The sequence below is a fragment of the Haliotis rubra genome, unplaced genomic scaffold (genome assembly GCF_003918875.1).
Source record: "Haliotis rubra isolate DU_JTF1 unplaced genomic scaffold, ASM391887v1 Scf344, whole genome shotgun sequence".
Taxonomy (NCBI): domain Eukaryota; kingdom Metazoa; phylum Mollusca; class Gastropoda; order Lepetellida; family Haliotidae; genus Haliotis; species Haliotis rubra.
In genome coordinates, this window is record NW_025767018.1 from 693,584 (window position 1) to 715,857 (window position 22,274).

Sequence of the window (22,274 nt, forward strand, 5' to 3'; positions counted from 1 at the left end):
CCGTTGAGGGTGCGTCATCGAGTACTTGCGCTATCCGCCTATACGTGAACGTTTATTAAAAGCCACGTATCGTAGATAGATTGCAAAATCACCATCACAACACCCCTGCTAGACTAATGCTTAGTCTCCTAATAAACTCTGTCAAAAAAGAAACGCAACCCCTGTCCTCAGATATGAAAAATTCGTTTGAATGAAGTTATTGCTTCCAAACTAAATGTTATTCGAATGTATTGAAATTATACACGTAATTAATGAAGATTACCATCCAAAAAACTGCATTTGTACGCATAAGTGTATTTTATTGCTTATTCCGTCACAACGCATGAAATGACCCTCATGGTGACTTCGCACAAAAAAACCACATGCAAATCATGAAAATGGCAGTTAATGTAGGGGTGTATAAAAGCCCATGTGCTTTCGTATTATATTCATTCATTTGTCGCATGAAAAGCTGTGTGAAAAATGCCACGATTGAGTGCTGCCGACCGAAATATCGCCATTGGTCGTGTTTCGCCGGAGAAAGTTTTGGAACTGTTGCACGGCACCTAAATGTTCACAAAACAACGATATCCCGACTTTGGAGCCGCTACAACAACTTCAATTTGACCAACGATCGCCCGAGAAGTGGAAGGCCAAGAATCACGACCCCCCTTCAAGATCGGTACATCCGGGTCCATCACCTGCGTAATCGGCATGCCCTACCAACCGTGACTGCCACACAAATACCAGGTTTGAGGAGAGTGTCAGCTCAAACGATTAGGAACCGTCTGAAAGAAGCGGGTTTACGTGCCTGTAGACCAGTTGTTGGACCTGTACTACGCCCCCTACATCTCCGCCGACGACTCAGGTGGTGCAACAACGTAAGGATATGGACTTTACAAAACTGGAGGCGCATCTGGTTTTCTGATGAATCCTGTTTCTTTTGCAACATCACGACGGAAGAAAACGTGTGTATAGGAGACGTCATGAACGTTTTGCGCCCATCTGCGTCCGACAGGGGACAGATTTGGCGGAGAAAGCGTTATGGTTTGGGGATCCATCTCATACAACCAGAAATCAGACTTGGTGATCGTTGAAGGGAACCTGACAGCCCAACGTTACATCAACCACGTATTACAGCCTCACCTTCTCCCGATTATTGACCAACAGACACAGATTTTTCAACCAGACAACGCCCGGCCTCATACTGCACGCAACAATGAACTTTCTGCAGAATTCCAACGTCAATGTCTTGCCATAGCCCTCTAAATCACCAGACCTCAACCCTATTGAACACCTGTGGGATACTCTGGGTCGACGCGTACGTCAACGTCAGCCGCCGCCACAGACGCTGCAACAGCTCGGCGTTGCACTGCAGGAGGAGTGGAGAGCCATTCCCCAGGAAAGAATCCGGCGTCTTATCCGTTCTTGTCCAAGGAGATGCCGTGCAGTGATTGCAGCTCGTGGTGCTCATACGAGATACTGAGAAAGACGCCCCCCTGGTGACAAACTGGTGTCTGTGAGATGACTTTTGAAATGACAATTTTAAACATGCCCATCTTGGTTATTATTCTGCCAAATTTCAGACTTCTGTCTTAAATAATAAAAATGCTGTGTCGTCTTAAAACTTCAGATCAAAATCTCTAAAATACAGGGGTTGCGTTTCTTTTTTGACAGAGTTTATATATAATTTTGATGGTACCAAACAAGCTCATTTAAATTGAAAATGAGCCCCAGGGAGACCAGAGAACTGAACCTGAGGGAATCTAGACTTGCTTTATTTAGGGCTTTAGCACTGCAGAGAGGGCTTGGCGTATTCAGATGTGAGGTTGCGCCGATTAGGCTTGAAACTGGGCGCTATACGAACCTTCCCGTCAATGAGAGAGTGTGTTTTAACTGTACCGACTATGTGGATGATATACATGTTTTACTTTAATGTCCAGTTTATAATGACGTCCGTGAAGATCTTCTTACCTAAATGTAATGATGAGTGCCTGATTTTAATGTACAAAGTGATGTTGTTAAGCTATGTTTTATCCTGGCCAACCCAAGCGTTGTACATGTAAGTGCCAAAATCTGCAAAGCCATTTTAAATTTACGTAAATTTAATAACTTAATATACTTTTATGTGTACTTGACTTGAGACTATAATAAAACCATCTATCTGTCTTCTGTCTGTCTGTCCATTCACTAAAATAACGGACAGCAAGTCTATTAAGGGACCGTTCATAACTTATGGCTTTGGGGAGGGTGGGGAGAGTGATGATGACTTTTATAGGGGAGCATGTACAATGTGAATGACCCCCACCCCTAAAATGTATGTACAGAGTAACTGACCCCCTCTCTGCATGTCCCCTTCCCATATTTTTAAGCATAATTTGAACAATATTTTTATGTACAAACTTGCTGCCGCCCCCCCTCAACATGTGTACAAAATTGACCCACCCCCCCACACACACCTCCCCAGAACAATATAGGTGATCAACACCCCCCTTAAAATCATCATCATCCCCCTAGCCATAAATTATGAACGGTCCCTAAGAGGTTTCGCTTGAAATACCTTGCCGCCGCTCGAACTCACCACCTATCTCAACAGGCTGGTTCAGGTGAAGTTTTCTCGAAGTTTTGTCTGTTGTTTAACGCCGCATTGAGTGAGCAATGTTCCAGCTATCCTCTAAAACCGAAACAAAAGCATCTGTAATGGAAAACCAATCGTTTATAATGGAAACAAACCTCGCGTATCAGCTGCAAGAGCGCCCGAGTTCAGTTTTGAGGATTTGTTGTTTGTATGGTATGCCTGAGTAACAGTGACCCCCTCCTGCATGTCATGTACAAAATCAATATGTATCAACCAAGTCAGCGAGGCTGACCACCTGATCCCATTAGTCGCCTGCTACAAGCATGGGTTTTTGAAGACCAAATCTACCCAAGCGCTTCATGGGTCCGTCTACTCCACCATTGTTTCAGTTGTAAATGTTGTATGTATCTCGTACAATTCTTATTTCAAATTCAAAATGTGATCATTCAGTAAGTTTACAGTGGACGATATTCAACAGAGTTGTGTAGTTTGAAAATGACACAAATACTTGTAGTTTCAGGAGCTTTTCTCAGTGTTCAAGGGCGGTGGTGTAGCCTAGTGGTTAAAGCGTTCGCTCGTCACGCCGAAGACCCGGGTTCGATTCCTCACATGGGTACAATGTTTGAAGCCCATTTCGGGTGTCCCCCGCTGTGATAATGCTGGAATATTACTAATGGCGAGTATAACTAAATTCATTCACCCCATTAAGTTTCAGTTAAAACATCTACTTTGTCAAATATTTCATATATATCGCGTGCATTGTTCATAAATTTGACAATGAGAATTACCTTGCCTGATCATCACTCACCATCTCGAAGATATTGAGTGAGTGAGTGAGTATGGTTTTACGACGCTTTTAGCAATAATCCAGTAATATCACGGCAAGGAGCACCAGAAATAGGCTTCACATATTGTACCTATGTGGGGAATCGAACCCGGGTCTTCCGCAAGACGAGTCTACGCTTAAACACAAGGCTACCCTACCGCCCAGCCTCGAAGATAACTGTTGTAAGATATACTGGACAAAATAAGTTGGGGATATTGGTATTTTTAAGATTGATATTTTATCAGAGTGTCAATGAATAAATAGATCATTATTCATAATTTCAAAATTTACATATATCCCTAACTATTTTTTTCCAGTATTTATTTTGACGTTAGCTACCCAGCTTAGTTTGCTCTTGTATCATTTGATAAATTCAAACTGGATATGACGTGGATGGACACAAACGCACGCACGCACGCACGCTCGCAGACACACACGCGTACGTAAGCAGCACTTAGAGGGTATTTGTTTGCTGCGGGGCTCCGATTCTTTCAGATAATCCAGTGATAATCTAGTATTGTAAGCACTTTGGTGGGATATGGGTTATAACAAGGAGTTTATACATATATCAATTATTAAACCTTGAATACATTAACCATACAGTAATGCAATACAAATGAAATAACAACAAACTTACTAATACTATCATGGTCCTCAACAGTCATGTGTCGGTCAGCTGCTTGAAATCAGCTTTAGAGTATGGCCAAGAAAGCTTAAAGGTCACATGCAACGTAAACACAACTTTGCAGATTCTGATACCTTTCGGTATGGACATACCGAAACAAATCGTCAAAAATGCAAATTCAACTTATAAAGTTGAAAAATAACGCGATGAAAAAAACCGTGCGAAATCGGAGTTCAAACGTTTCACTAATTTTCCCCAGACTTTTCTGGGGAAAACGGGTTTCAACAGCTGGGCTGCGCTCATAGCACGTGCGCAAGTAAATAGGTTCGCGCAGCTTGGAAGCGGGTTGTCGGGTGAATACTCGGTGAAGGCTTTGGTGTGAGCTATTTTTTCTAATGTTTTGTTGATATCTCACAGGCGCGAGCTTTTTATATGTTATGACAGTAAATTAACTGTTTATATAATTTCATTTGTCTATTTCACCACACGATCTTCTTACCGAGACACTTTCTCAGTTCGATACTTAAAAGCAATGTCATTATTTAGCGTTGACAGAATTTCTAACTGTGATATAGATATGTCGTTGTCACAGACAAAACTCAATGTCTTGTTTTATTGACACCTGTGTGTCTGCCTGCCTGTCTGCTAATGACAATATTCAATCCACAGCTGTTATCACTGACCACATGCAATTTGAACTTAACACCAATCAGGCTATACACCATAAACAAAATGCATTGATTTATGGCCCGAGTTCGGTCTCTGTCACATTATGTAATTACACAGACAGGCAGGTGTGATACTTAAACACATGACATGTTATGATGTCTGTTGATTGCAAAATGTTATACACAAAAAATGAGCATGTATTTACAAAACCCAACATCTCTCTCTATATATATACACACAATTAGCCGTGAAGGCATCTGCAAATGAACCAGCCGTTACACTTGAGAGCACACCCACCCGCTCTGACTGGGTTCTGTATCCCGGCTGCTTCGTTTCTTGGGAAGTAAACCGAAGTACACAATTTTGCACTTTCGATTTGCGATTGTACGCTTATAATTCTGTTTATATATTTTTTCGTAACCAGCAATGTATATTATTTGTCATGAATAAGTGATAATTGTGTTTTAATTATGTTTGATTTTTTAGTTGCATGTGACCTTTAACATGTGCGGATGAGGTGCAGGATACTGCGGGCAGACCATACATATATACTTTAATACCATACAGGGCTACCTGGCGGTGTGTATGTACATAGCTTTCTTCTTGTGAGTTGGGACTGGACCCTCGGACGGCGGCTAAGTAGCTATAGGTGGGCTGAATATTGCATTTTTAAGATACTAATATTTTGTACATACATCTACAAAAAAAAAATGACACAATACAAGTTTGGTTCAAGTTTAGTCAATGATTTGTGCAACTGACATCATCATAATGTTATTGAATGATAGGATCACGAATGAATACTGAACATGGCTCCATATGACAGGTGAAAACAGTACTTACTGACGAGATGATCCTGGTCTTCAGCTACGCATGCTTGTCGTAAGAGGCGAATAACGGGATCGGGTGGTCAGGGTTGCTGATTTGGTTGACACATGTCATTGTATCACAGTTGCATAGATCGATGCTCATGCTGTTGATCACTGGACTGTCTGGTCCAGATTCACTTATATAAAGACCGCCGCCATTTAGCTGGAATATTGCTGAGTGCGGCGTTAAACAACAAACAAATGTGTTCACGACACATGATATGTTGTTATAGATGATCATTCTGTAAGTAATTTGCTCAATACAGATCTTGAGATGATACCCAAATGGACAAGAACATGAAAAGTTTAGCCCAGGCAAGACTGCTATATTCAAAATTGGGGCGGCGGGGGTAGTTTAGTGGTTAAAGCGCGTTCGCTCGTCGCACCAAAGATTCTGTTTCGATTCCACATGGGTTCCATGTGTGAAGATCCGGGTTAGAATATTGATCTTCAGTAACCCATGCTTGTCGTAAGAGGCGACTAACGGGATCGGGTGGTCAGGCTCGCTGGCTTGGTTGACATATGTCATCGGTTCCAAATTGCGCTGATCAATGCTCATGCTGTTAATCACTGGATTGTCTGGTCCAGACTCGATTATTTTCAGACCGCCGCCATATAGCTGGAGTATTGCTGAGTGCGGCGTAAAACTAACTCACTCACTCACTCAACCTGTTGTTAAGCATACCTTGTAGGAGACAATGTCACCAAGAAACCATTTGTTGTAATTTTGTTAGGTTGCCTGCCATATTGACCCGACTATAAGTATAATATCAGGCAGTTACTTCATACGTGGAATATTTCTGGAGATATCCACACATATGAACAATATCTCATACATCTAAACCTGTACAAAGAAACTAGTACGATGTCACAACAATCTTTACAAATAATGCGTTTCCGGGTATTATACTCCGTGTGCGTCTACCTAATGATCAGTTTGTTTCAGTGTCATGTTTCTATTAAACGGGGAAACTGGACAAAGTTTAACCAATATCATATGACATGTACAAGACATTGTATGTACCTTCGCGGCATACTCGCGACTGGCTGTCGATGCTTCGGTCAAACTAAACGACACAATCTCAAGTTCACAATAACAACGTTATCGTACGTTTTATCTGTAAACGTGATTGTCTGCGATAGTTTGAATAGGTATATCGATCTAGTATGTTCACTAAGGTATGTCACTTTCCTGTCTTCTACTTTTGATAAATCTTTACCATTGCTATTCTATGTTAACTTTAATCTATCGGACATCTCTTTACTATTTGTTACCCTTGGCACTTCCTTCAGGTTGATGTGGACCGTGGCATCCTTTCATATATTTATGTATTACAGTTTAGGATTATTTATTTAATACTGATTAACACCACGCTGTTTTGTGACTATTATAGATTGTATAGAGTGTGTCGGGTACCTTAACTATTACATTACGTTGTGAGAACTATGCTGTTTTGTGAGGGTATGAACGCCCACTGGGGTGATGTGTGGAATATTAGATAATAAGGAACCATTCAACATGTGACGTTTATGTACTCTGAAAGCTGATTGCATTGTGAACATGTTATAATAATTAATTGTAACCCACACTATTATTGACTGATTATGTAAAAAATGATTCAGTGGCTGTGTAATAAACTGTTCGTTTATTTACTCAGGTGTTGTGTTGTGTGTGGGTTGGTATTGTCATCCCTCTGGTCAAGCGAGCTGATTCCCAAACACTCGCGTTTTGATATTTCGCTAATCAGCGACACCTATTTCATAATAAACATGGTTCTTTAAACAAATCAGTTTGGTTAAACAACAATGAACAACCAATCCACATTTTATTAGCTAATCCTTGGAACACAACGCGTTGCTTTCACACAGGAGAGTATTGAGTGTATTCGGTGTATTTAGGTCAGCTTTAGTTCACACACACACACACACACACACATAATGTCCATATATATATATAAATACCTTTGACAAATTCTCTGTGCAAGGCAACAGTGATTAACCAATCAACTTATTATCGGTTAATACTAGTCTGTAGGAAGTTTTTGGGCAGTACAACTGGCCATTCCCCTCTAGCTTCGCGTTCATGTGTAAATTAAATTACATAACATGCAGCTAACCAGTGTATATAATCGCATGTGGTGAAATTTAAGGATTTATAACTAGGCAATCAATTTATGCCGTGTTGTTGGTGTTTTACGTTGTATTTTGGCATAATGCCAATTTGGTCTGACTTTTGACCTTTGGGTTTATCGCTTGTGTAATGCAATTCAAACTGTAAACTAAATATCTATTGCCAGATTTCATATAATATTTGGTGCACAGACATTTTACTACAATCAAGTATATGTGTGTGAATGTCTACAGTTTTGGGGCATACAGGACTGGTATGTTTTCAATAAACTATAGCAGCGCACGTAAGATGTCAAGAGTTAAACAATTTGGCAAAATATTGTCTTGTGGTGTGACACCTCCTTAGAATTACCTACCTTTACATGACAACACAGGGGGTGTCTGTTGTTCATAGGAGAAGTCAGAAGCATGTGCCCTGGGCAAATCTGTGATTTATGTACTGTATATACATGTAACTTCTCAGAAAAAATATATAATTGCATGAAGCTTCCATACTTTTCCCTGTCCAACATATCTATATGGCACATGAATATCGAGAATTGCTGCACTGATAGAGCAATGGTCTCTCCTACCCTACCAAAAGAAATGGTCTGTCCTACCCTCTGAAGAGCGATGGTCTGCCCTACCCTACCCCCCAAAAATGGTCCGTCCTACCCTACCAAAAGAAATGGTCTGTCCTACCCTCTGAAGAGCAATGGTCTGCCCTTCCCTACCAAAAGAAATGGTCTGTCCTACCCTACCAAAAGAAACGGTCTGCCCTACCCTACCAAAAGAAATGGTCTTTATTACCTACGAGGGCGAACATATCGGGGTTCATACTTTTCATACGATGCCCTAGGGCAAAATATCACTTTGTCATGGACAATGCGGCGGCGGGTAGCCAGCCTATGTTTGAAAGTAGATTTGGGTGTATTTTTCTCGCTCGGGAAATACCAACATTTAGTCACTCGTGTTGTTAACATAGTATCATCTCTACATCACATACACCCATGACTGAATTAATTGAGAAACCGACAACATGTTGACTGATCCATCATTTATCTGTTGAACTCGGTACACTGATGAAAAATCCATCAACTCAACTCAATCAGTTGATTCTACTGTGAATCCTCATGTGTGCCTTCAGACTACCTAGGTGTGTAAATGTTTTGCCACATTCATCACACTTATAAGGCTTAATTCCACTGTGGATCCTCATGTGTATCTGCAGACTATATGATCGTGAAAATGTTTTCTCACACACAATGCACTTATAAGGTTTGATTGCGCAGTGACTCATCATGTGTATGCGCAGAGTATCTGATCGTGAATATGTTTTCCCACATTCATCACACTTATGCGGCTTGATTCCACTGTGAATCCTCATGTGTTTATGCAGAGTGTCTGATCGTGAAAAGGTTTTCCCACATTCATCACACTTATAAGATTTGACTCCACAGTGAATCCTCATGTGTTTATGCAGAGTGTCTGATCGTGAAAAGGTTTTCCCACATTCGACACACTTATAAGATTGGATTCCACAGTGAATCCTCATGTGTATCTGCAGAGTGTCTGATCGTGAAAACATTTTCTCACACACAATGCACTTGATTCCAATGTGACTTTTCATGTGTTCCTTCAAAATATTGGATTGTGTAAATGTTTTCTCACATTCATCACACCTGTAAGATTTCACTCCAGTGTGAATTCTCATGTGTGTCTGCAGACTATATGATCGTGAAAATGTTTTCTTACACACAATACACTTGATTTCAATGTGACTTTTCATGTGTTTCTTCAAAACATCGGAACGTGCAAATGTTTTCCCACATTCAACACACTTATAAGGTTTATTTCCACTGTGAATCCTCATGTGTTTATGCAGACAAGTTGATCGTTTAAACGTACTGTCACATACCACACATTGATAAGGCTTGATTCCACTGTGAATCCTCATGTGTACCTGCAGAGAATGTGATCGTGTAAATGTTTTCCCACATTCATCACACCTGTAAGATTTCACTCCACTGTGAATTCTCATGTGTGTCTGCAGACTATATGATCGTGAAAATGTTTTCTTACACACAATACACTTGATTTCAATGTGACTTTTCATGTGTTTCTTCAAAACAACAGAACGTGCAAATGTTTTCCCACATTCAAAATCACCTGTTTCCAGTGTGTCAGTAACAGACGGTGTCTTGAGATCACCTGTTTCCAGTGTGTCAGTAACAGACGGTGTCTTGAGATCACCTGTTTCCAGTGTGTCAGTAACAGACGGTGTCTTGAGATCACCTGTTTCCAGTGTGTCAGTAACAGATGATGCCTTGAGATCACCTGTTTTCTGTTTGTCACTAACAGATGGTGCCTTGAGATCACCTGTTTCCAGTGTCTCAGTAACAGATGGTGCCTTGTGATCATCTGTTTCCCTAAGGTTTCTCTCATGGTGTATTATAACACATGTTTCAGTAACAGATCCAGGACTCTGTGGTTGGTTTTCTACTTCCATCATTAACCTGTGGATGTGAAAAAATAAAGGAGTTGTTACTTTTATTCATCACGTACACACATTTCCTGGAGATGTTTCCGCAAGAACACCACTTATAACAACAAGCAGCAGAGGCCTTCCACAACTTGATGATGTGCCATGTGCCATTATAACATACCTCAGACTGTAAACAGGGCCTGATTTAGTGCTTTGTTACTTGCACTTGTGCAACCCAATATTACAAAGTGCAACCTAGTTATAAGCCTAACTTGCACAAGGTGCCAGTCAAGTTTGAGAAATAAATAAACAATAAATCTAAAATTATTAGCATAAATATGTCAGCTCATTTTTCTTCTAACCTTTGAATAGCTATGGCACCAAAACATAGCTATTCATAGACACGTCTCAGCTATGACAGCTCTTGTAAACAGGGATCAGCTGTGTCCCTGTGTTGCTATGGTTTCATGGGTACTACATCACAGAAATGTTTATGTGCACCGAAACACACTATGTTGCAACTGGAACTTGGCTGGTGCTAGGTCTTTATCTTAGGTTGCACCTGGTGCAAGTAGGTTAATATCTCTTAAACCGAGCCCTGGTAAATGTTTTCCAAAACTCAACACACGGCGGCAGTGAACGGGATGGACACATCAGTGAATAGCTAATAAAGTATCATAATTATCATTCATTAATTTAACGAACGACGGAGTAATTTTGTGGGGTGCAGGCTACAACGGAACCGCGTCAAAACGGTGCCAAAAAGCAATTGGCGAAAACGGAATCACTCTGTCGAAAACTGAACCAATTTTCTCTGGCGAAAACGGAACCACATTATTCAAAAAACACCAAAACACTACTAGTTTTTTTTGTTTGTTATTTAACACGATCAGTTTATCGCATCAATAACAGTTCATCACGTTCTGCATCACGTTTTCATTGGATGACTGGTCCGTGGATCATGGCACACCTGGAGAGCAGCTGGCTGAGTGTCAGGTCTGTTCGTTTGTACATTCTCCAGACGGCAAAGATCTCTTCCTGACGTGCTGTTGCAGCTTTCCTTAGGTAAGACCTGAGTCTCCCCTCCAAGATTAGGCGTGTCTGGATCTGCAGGAGGGCAGCTTCTCGGTGTAGCTCTGGTATAAGTCTATAAATACCCAGAGCTTGCTCCCCAACCTTGCCATTCATCTGTCGGTGCCATCCTGAAATAATATGGGATACTGTATAAATAAAACTATACAATTCATGTTTTTATTACAAAATCTTATTTTAATATATAATACTATAATACTACTATTACTAATAATAATATACCTTCGACGTGGTTGTTGGTGCGGATGGTCACGCCGTAAGCACTCCACGTAGATGGCTCGAAACTTGATGCTCCATCCACTGACGCCTGAAATATATGATCAGCTGATTCAGTGGTCCATGTCTCTCCACCCGGTCCGCAATCTTGGCAAACATCCTCGGAATGTATTCCGAAGGCAAAAACGGCAGGGCCATGAGTTTCCTAACAAACTTGTGTACGGCATCATCCTTCTGGTAGGCAATCTGGAAAAATAAGGGAAAACAATTTAGGGAAATATATGTATAAATACATAATAAATAAAAGTGATAAGTATAAATAAAACACAATTTACCTGCAGACCAAATTCTGGCATTTTCTCCAGACCGCTTAAGTTAGGTGGAAAAGGCATCCACGAAGACGGACGGCAGGTAGAACCTTCGCAAGAGCTTTCCACGTTGCTAGCTCAAAATCCAAGATGACAGTCTTCACCTCAGGTTCCCTTGGTAATATGGCCAGCAAACGACGAAACACCTTCACGTAATCTGATGTACGTCGACGAGACATGATAACAAACGCGAGAGGCAACATCTTTGCATCTTGTCCAGATCTCACAAAAGCATGAACAGACAACAGCTGGTAGAAGGGAGCCCGTACAATTTTAAAGGTTCCATCTACAAACCATTGTCTGCTCCTGCTTAACATGGATAACTGCTGGTCAGTAGCTAGGAGTATGTGCCTCTCGCCTTTGTGAATGGAAGAGTCAACCATGTCAACAGCAAGTATCCATTTTAAATCATTATCGTTGAGCACTTAGTTAACGTAAAGTTTTATTTATACATTTAATTTAGAGCTAAAATTTTATGGTTCCGTTTTCGCCAAGTCAAGGTTCCGTTTTCGCTAAGTCAAGGTTCCGTTGTCGCCAAGTCAAAGTTCCGTCTTCGCCAATTTGGTTCCGTTTTGGTTAGTACCGTTTTGGCGTGGTGCCGTTTTAGCTATAACCCATTTTGTAAATACCACTAAAATGTGGCGATAACTATTCGGCAGCCAGTACAACTAACAACAGGTTGGGGAAACCTACAGATTGACCTATTAATAGCCAAATAAGATATTATAGGCTGTTCTGCTTATTTTGCTATAGGCACATCGGCCTATAATTATGATGTTTCTCAAATATATTTGAAGTGGTGCATTTCCGCATGAGGATATTAACATCATTCAAGTTTAGATGTCCTAAGGTTTTCATTCAAACCCTTTTTGAGAATTTTCCTCACAGGAGTTTGGAAATTGCTAATCAAATATAAGTCTTATAATATTTTTTTTACAATTTTCACTGAAAGGTAATGACATAGATATTCAGGTTTAGTATTCAAAGGGAATATATATGCAAAATTGTGTTCTTAATGAAACATCTTTTCCTGAATATGCTATAAATTTCCATTTTGTCCAAAAACTTATTTTTTTCAATCTGAGGAGGTCCATTAACTATTCATCTCTCTGATCATATAAAACCATTTCGTGCGGCAATTGATAGTTTGTGAAATAATTAGAAAAATGTTCCAATATAGCCCGATCGGCTAATAGCAAAATAGGCAGAATTAAGGTTTCCCCTACCATAACAAAACACGATGGTCCACAACTCCAGCAGAGGTTATCGAATGAACTACCTTCGAAGTCATTCACGGTGTAATCTTGTCATCACATGCAATATGTGACAGCTCTGTTGCTGTATCATTTGTATATAAATAAACCTCAACACGTTTTGGGTAGTAAACCATTCTTCATTATTCTGAGCGAGCGTTACATTGGGCCAAAGATGAAAAATCAGCAAAAATGGAGTTACCTCCCTTTCACATCATTTAAAAATACAAACCCGGCAAAATAACATACCTAACCGGGAAAAACCGTGTATTCTAGTAGGAAATACACAGGCTAACAGGAGCGGATCCAGGACTTTGTAGGGTGGGAGGTTGAGAGGTTGCACATAAATCAAGAAGTCCAAAGGTTAGGGGGAAATGTTCTCAGGTAAAATTCTTGCGAACCTCCGCACCTCACCTCGGGATCTGCCCCTGGTAGTAAATCATTCTTCTTTATTCTGAGCGAGCCAAACGTACGTCAACAAAACTGGAGTTACCTCCCTTTCACATCATAAAAAAGGGAAAATACCATACCTAACCGGGTAAAACCGCGTATTCTAGTAGGACGTACATATGACATAACAGGGGCGGATCCAGGGTTGCACATAAATCATGAAGTCCAAAGGTTTTTGGGAAATGCTCCTCAGGGAAGATTCTTGCGCACCTCGATCCGCACCCCACCTCTGGATCTGCCACTGTATAACCATCACTAATGCATACCTTGGGGCGACGGCTTTGAGTTGGGCGTCCCCGCTTTGCACGCAAATGGCGACAGTAAATAGAGACTGGAAGCAAGGGGTAGGAATTGATTACTTTTCAATATACGGGTCTATAAACCACCCCGGCCCGTTTCGTCATGTGACTGGTCACGTGTACCTGAGCGTCTTAATACATCGCGTGAATTCATAGAATCGGAATAATGACCCAAATGTCAAAAAACAACATTGAAAGCGTTAGTTGCTGTAAGTACGGCGTCCCGGCTTTCCGCGCTGCACACATAAAACGACGGTCTATATAAAGAAACTGGGTGCTCTTCGATTCAAGGCAGGAGACCAGTTGTTTTCCTGTAAGTTTTTCTGTTGTACACTTAACTTGTGTCTTAACTTGTGACAAATTGCAGGGGTGATGATTTTTATGGAGAAGCATGTTCAATGTCAATGACCCCCCCTCACCCCACCCCCCCTCCTCTCCACACACACACACGCACGATTAATGTACAAAGAGGTGTGTGTGTGTGTGTGTGTGTGTGTGTGTGTGTGATAATTAATTTCTCTCTTTCTCTAATTTTATACTTCAAACCAAGAGAAGTGGTCTGTCTACCCTACCAAGTGAAATAGTCAGTTCTAACCACTAAAGGAGCCCCTCGAGGAAGTATTAGCGTACTTTCCATCGACTGTTTTATGAAGCAAACAGACAGTGACCCCTACAGCTTGATTTATCTCTCTGACTTGACACTTCCAAAGCTGGACATGGTCGAGACAGAATGATGTCTTAGTTCAAGTTGTGATTGTGTTTTGTAACACATACAGTGTGGTTTCTTCATTAATTTTATCGTAATTTCAATTCTTGGATAAAATAGCAGGTAAGCTGATTGGCTGATCAGACGTTACAACAGACAGATCACTAGACACAATTGGTATTAGCGAGGTCGGGACCTTATAAGCCAGTTCTACGTCGTGTTTGTTTTGTGTGTCCTCCTCTTGTAAAAAACAAGTCGAAATGTTGGCAATACATCATATCGCATCGCGTGAACGAACATACCAAGAAAAGACAATTAAACATCGCTAGAAAAGATTATTTACCTATTCAGTTCTAATTTTTTTGCTAGGCATTGTCTTAGGGAGACGGTGATTTCGTAGACAAAACCAGTTCGTAGACGCGGTGAATTCGTAACCAAAACCGGTTCGTAGACGGTGATTTCGTAGACGTGTATAAATAATTGAATATATAGTGTATATTAAGTTTGATTTTTACTTAGATGTTACTTAGAATGTTTATAACGAAGTTGTTATGCTTTGTTTTCAGTGATACGAAACTAAGGGCAGCTAAAGACTCAAGGAAATTGTGAATGAATATTTTCCCGTATGCTTTGTTTTCAGTGATACGAAACTAAGGGCAGCTGAGGACACAAGAAAATGTGATTGAAGAGTGAACGAATATTTTCCCGTATCTTGTCTAGATTTTCCCGACTGTTTTCATTGTTGTGGGAGGATTAACAGGTTTCACTGAGTTGTTGTGAATGTTAATTAGGAAGTGGTGAGTTGTTTTGATTGCGAAGTACTCTGTGTGGGAGATGTAAGTGTTTTCTTAAGAAGTGTTTTCTGCTACTTCTCTGCTGGTCTGCGTAGTTAAACGTTGAATGACGATACTTACCTAATACATATCTTTTAATTTTACACAACTGAATTTAATATTAGCGGCCTATGATTTGTCGGAATTTGTGACATGGACCACTGTGAAGCATATTTTGTTATTTTATTATTTAAGGATATTTTCACCGCCGATCATACTTACCTGATATATTTTATTTATTTTACAAAATGCAAACACTTTTCGTCGATTTTCTTCATCATTGAGGATGAACTTTTCCCATTTTAATAACGTCTACGAATTCACCGCTCAATCCGTCTACGAATCCACCGGATTTCCACGTCTACGAACCGGTTTTGGTTACGAATTCACCTACAGCCTTGTCTTATATGCAGGGATTAAGATTACCGTGTGTAATTGTCTCGTATACAACGCCGGAAATAGCAGTCAGCTGTGCAGTGCACACGTATCCCTACCGGTGATTTAGTCGTGTAAAACGGACCCGATAATATACCGAGATGAATTGTGATGCAGTGATCTTAAAAAGATAGTATCTGTTTTATAAAGAGAAATGTATTCTAGTATTGTGTCATTTTCATTGCAGGTTGTGCTCTATAAATGTAAAAAATTAAAAAATATAACTAAGGTTATGCGACAGGTTTTGTGTGTGTATTGACGGATAGTTTTTATGCATGGAACAATTTAACCGGTTAGGTCTCTTAATGCCTACAATGACAAATGCCTACAGGCAATAATAGCTACGGAGTATGTTGTTTTAGGTGAGCAGCAGTGATACGCTTTCCTACACACAAGTGGTCACTTCCACCCTAATGAGTTTAACCTGTTTACACTATGAAAACTTCCTAGAGATTATCTGATCATATCAGCACAAGCAGTGCCTTATGTATCCTTTTTGCTTGTTTTCAATACAATTTGTCTATCTTTCTCAACAGGAACTATATATGTAAAAGCAATTTAATTACTTCTGTTTAGCATGCAATAGATTTTGTACTGAGTAAGTTTGAGAAGGAAACATGTTGAAATAAATGGGACTTCTGCATAGTTTGGTTCAAATCTTGGCGAATCCAAATTGTGTCCAAAGAAGGTAGAGTAGTACACAGAGTCGGAATCTGGAACCAGCATGACAACCTAGGACCTCGCACGAACAACCATCTCGAGGGGTGGCAGTCCCATCTGAACAAGGTCGTCATGAGAGCTCATCCAAACACCTTAGCTTTGGTGAAGGTTCTTCAGAAGCTGCAGAAGACAAGCTTGTTCAGTTCATCCATGGAGCTAAACCACCGCCACGACGTCGTGTGTACAAGGAGATTGACAGCAGGCTTGATAGACTAAAGGATCAGCTACGAGCTGGTGTGGAGGCTCCCTTGGACTTTCTCAGTGCTGTGGTAGACTAGTGAAGATGGAGTAAAACATATTCTCAGAATGTCACCGATTAGGTTTCGCGCGATGACACCACCCATTCCAATAATGAAACCTGGGAGTACAGATGTGAGAAAACCATCAACATACAGAGGAAATACACTCTACATGGCTGGATATCATAATATCTTATCAGAAGAGCAAAATGGATTCAGAAAGAATAGGAGCTGCCTTGAGCGCATATATTCACTATATACAATTGTCAAAGACAGAAAGATAGCAAAACAAACACTTTCCCATGTTTCATTGACCTGAAAAAGGCTTTTGACAATGTCAACCGTGACTGTCTGTGGTTTAAGTTATATCAAACTGGAATCAGTGGAAAAATCTATTCATCAATCAGATCGCTGTATGAAGATGTGAAATGTTCTTTGCGGGGTAATGGTCATATGAGCCCATTGTTTAATATAAACAATGGTGTGAAGCAGGGCTGTTCCTTATCCCCCACTCTATTCTCAGTATACATAAATGATCTTGTGGAAGATATAAATGCTCTAAAGTGTGGAATTTGTGTTGATAACACCTGTGTGTCATTGTTGCTGTTTGCAGATGACACTGTGCTCCTTGCCCCAAGAGAAGAATCACTACAGAACATGTTAACCACAGTGTCAATGTGGTGCTCTAAATGGCGTCTAACCCTCAACAGTGATAAAACAAAGATAATACACTTCAGAAATAAGAATGTCAGCGTTACTGAAAGTAAATATTTTTGTGGGCTACATGAAATTATGATAGACAAAAAGTATAAATATTTAGGACTGTGGTTTGATGAACATTTGGACCTACAACATACAGTGAAGGAAATAGCCAAATCTGCTGGCAGAGCTTTATCAAGTCTTCAAGCAAAGTGTATATCAGCAGGTGGTATGACGTATGATACATATACAAAGCTGTATGAAAACCTAATACAACCTGTGCTTCTGTATGGCTCAGCAATATGGGGTTTTAATGACTACAGTTGTATTAACTCTATCCAGAACAGAGCAAGTAGATTTTTTCTTGGAGTCCAACGTTCAACCGCAACGCCAGCTTTAAATGGAGAGATGGGATGGAAAACCTGTATGACGAAGCAAAGAGTTGAGATTTTCAGACTTTACACAAGGCTAAATAAACCCCAAACAGATCACTTCTACACTCTATCTTCACCTGCTCAAAGCGACCAAGAAAATCATGGTTTCCCATGCAAACAAAATAAATGTGGACTTAAATACAACCATTAATACTCCTATTTCAAGGTTCATGGAGTGTGTAAAGCATAAATGTGCAATACTAGATGATGAAAACTGGTTTCAAAGTCTCTGGAATGAGAAGAACTGCTCTAATGGAAATAAATTGAGAACATATAGGAAATTTAAAAGGGACAAAATACCAGAAAATTATCTTTTCATTCCCATGACCAGGTATAAAAGAAAGCTTATTCAAGACCGAGATGCGGCACTCTTCCACTCAAAATAGAAACAGGGCGATATAGCCGGCCTATCACACCACTTGAAGCCAGACAGTGTCCCTTCTGTATAGACGCTATAGAGGATGAGACTCATTTCCTCATTGGCAATACATATGAAATAACAGCAAACTGACTAATATTATCATGGTCCTCAACAGTCATGTGTCGGTCAGCTGCTTGTAATTAGCTTTAGAGTATGGCCAAGAAAGCTTGACATGTGCGGATGAGGTGCAGGATACTGCGGGCAGACCATACATATATACTTTAATACCATACAGGGCTACCTGGCGGTGTGTATATACATAGCATTCTTCTTGTGAGTTGGGGCTGGACCCTCGGACGGCGGCTAAGTAGGTGGGCTGAATATTGCATTTTTAAGATACTAATAATTTGTACATACATCTACCGAAAAAAATGACACAATACCAGTACATTCTGTTAAGGAGTATTACCGGTAGGCGAACATCTGGACTTCTTGACATTGTTTGATTACGTAATATATACTGAGTCAAAAAACGAAACTTCACAAAATGTAATTAGAAAAATAACGAATAATTTTTCTCTGATGATACAGCTATGTATCCGTATTGGGATCCCTATCTTTCGACTCTAGAAAAACGTTAGCAAAACCCACTCAAACCTCCTGCAAATGACGTTAGTGCCAAATCAGGTTTTGCACGTGCAGTCGATCACGTGATCTTTGCATCGAAGTTTTCTTCATATGCACGTGTTTGCATTGGCCTCAAGAATTGAAAAAAACACTTTTAAACCACAGTTCTAACGGTACTTGAAATGCCACGATTGTCAAATGTACAACGTGAACGTGCCGTTGGCATGTTGCAAGCGGGAAGATCAGTTATTGACGTCGCAAGAGCAATGGGATGCAGCCGTCGTACTGTGTATGACTTGCGAGGTCGTCTACAACAAACTGGCACCACTTCTGATCGCCCAAGGTCGGGTCGTCCACGTGTGACGTCACGAGCAGAAGACCGTCAAATCGTCCTACGTCACCTACGTGACAGATTTCTGCCGGCTACACGAACCAGGGCTGAGATGTTTAGAGGTCGACTGTCCTCACAGACCATTCGAAATCGTTTGCGGGCTGCCAATCTCTATTCTCGACGTCCATATCGTGGGCCAATATTGACGCCGTTTCATCAACGTCAACGTCTGCTGTGGGCCCAACGTCACCTCCGATGGACCCAAAGAGACTGGAATCGAGTCGTCTTTAGCGATGAATCCAGGTTTACCCTCAGATTCGCGGACGGCAGGCATAGTCTGGAGACGACGTCGTGAACGGTATGCCCAATGTTGTGTACAGGAAGTCGACAGATTCGGGGGAGGAAGTTGCATGGTGTGGGGTGCTTTCTGTGGGAACAACCGTTCCCGACTTCTGGTCATCCGTGGAAACCTCACAGCTGCTGCTTACCGCGACCAGGTGCCCACCCCTGAACTCGTTCCTTTCATGGCGGCTCATGGCCCAGGTCTACAGTTCCAGCATGATAATGCTCGGCCGCATACCGCGATGTTGACACGAAATTTCCTTCAAAACGCTGGAATCAACGTCATGGACTGGCCATCGAGGTCCCCTGACCTTAATCAATAGAGCATGTTTTGGATGCACTTGGGAGAAGGCTTCGTGGTCTTAGGAACCAACCTCATGTCGATGTATGTTACTTTACTGTCTTCTACTTTTGATAAATCTTTACCATTGCTATTCTATGTTAACTTTAATCTATCGGACATCTCTTTACTATTTGTTACCCTTGGCACTTCCTTCAGGTTGATGTGGACCGTGGCATCCTTTCATATATTTCTGTATTACAGTTTAGGATTATTTATTTAATACTGATTAACGCCACGCTATTTTGTGACTATTATAGATTGTATAGAGTGTGTCGGGTACCCTAACTATTACATTACGTTGTGAGCACTATGCTGTTTTGTGAGTGTATGAACGCCCACTGGGGTGATGTGTAGAATATTGAATTATTGTATTGCGTTTTAAATAATGTGGAACCATTCAACATGTGATGTTTATGTACTCTGAAAGCTGATTGCATTGTGAACATGTTATAATAATTAATTGTAACCCATACTATTATTGACTGATTATGTAAAATATGATTCAGTGGCTGTGTAATAAACTGTTCGTTTATTTACTCAGGTGTTGTGTTGTGTGTGGGTTGGTATTGTCATCCCTCTGGTCAAGCGAGCTGATTCCCCAACACTCCCGTTTTGATATTTCGCTAGTCAGCGACCCCTATCTCATAATAAACATGGTTCCATAAAAAAAATCACTTTGGTTAGACAACAGTGAACAGTCAATCCACATTTCATCAGCTAATCCTTTGAACACAACGCGTTGCATTCACACAGGTGAGTATTTGGTGTATTCGGTGTATTTAGATCTGCTTTAGTACACCTATACATGTATAAATAATTTTGACAAATTCTCTGTGCAAGGTAACAGTGATTAATAAAACATCTTATTATTGATTAATCCTCTGTATGAGTTTTCTGCAATACAACTGGCGTTTCCTCTCTAGCTTCGCTTTCACGTGTAAATTAATTAACATGCAGCTAACCACAGTGTACATAATCGCATGTGGTGAAATTTAAAGGTCACATGCAACGTGAAACAGTTTTGAAGATTTTGATACCTTTCGGTATGGACTTACTGTAACAAATTAACAAATTATCAAGAATGCAAATTCAACTTATAAAGTTGAAAAATAAGGCATTATGCAATTACACAGACAGGCAGGTGTGATTCCTGTACACATGACATGTTATGATGTCTGTTTACTGCAAAATGTTACACACAAAAATGAGCATGTATTTACAAAACCCATCATCTCTATATACACACACAAATAGCCCTGAGTGCATAGGCAAATGAACCAGCCAATAAAAGCCTTCGTTACACTTGAGTGCACAACCACCCGCTCTGACTGGGTTCGGTATCCCGGATGCTCCGTTTCTTGGGAAGTAAACCCAAGTACAAAATATTGCACTTTTGTCTTGCGATTGTACACTTATAATTTTGTTTATTTGATTTTTCATAAGCAGCAATGTATATTATATGTCATGAATAAGTGATAATATTGTGTCTTAATTATGTTGGGTTTTTTGTATGTGACCTTTAAGGATTTATAACTAGGGAGTACAAATTATGCCGTGTTGTTGGTGTTTTACGTTGTATTTTGGCATAGTGCCAATGTGGCTCCACGGGTCTGACTTTTGACCTTTGGGTTTATCGCTGGTGTACTGCAATTCAGACTGTAAACTAAATATCTATTGCCAGATTTCATATAATATTTGGTGCACAGACATTTTACTACAATCAAGTATATGTGTGTGAATGTTTTCTGGTATGTTTTGAATAAACTATTGGAGCGCACATAAGATGTCAGGAGTTAAACAATTTGGCAATAGATTGTCTTGTGGTATGACACCTCCTCAGGATTACCTCCCTTTACATGACAACACGGAACGTACGGGTGTGTCTGTCGTTCAAGGCACTGCTGTTCACTTTGCAGAGTTACCTACCTTGGGCACGCCAGAAACCTAGTATTATGGTTTAGTTGAGTTTTACGTCACTTTTAGCAATACTCCAGCAATACCACGGTGGCGCCCACCAGAAATGGGCTTCACACATTGTGCCCATGTAGGGCATCCAACCCGGGCCTTCGACGTGACGAGCGAACGCTTTAACCACTAGGCTACCCCAATATTATGGGTTTGCTACACACCTGACCAAACGAAAGATCGCATTGACGTTCCCTCCTATTTTGTCTCACCCAAATGTTCAAAATATTACGACCTGAAATTTTGAACCATATTTCCTTTTATTCGAATGCCACATATCTTATCCTCTTCCTGTGTAAACTTGGGCATCCGGGTGGTGTTAAAGTGTTCGCTCGTCAAACCAGTTCAATTTCCCACATAGGTACAATGTGACATGTCTGGTGTTCCCCGTCACGAAAAGGTTGTATTATTGCTGAAAACG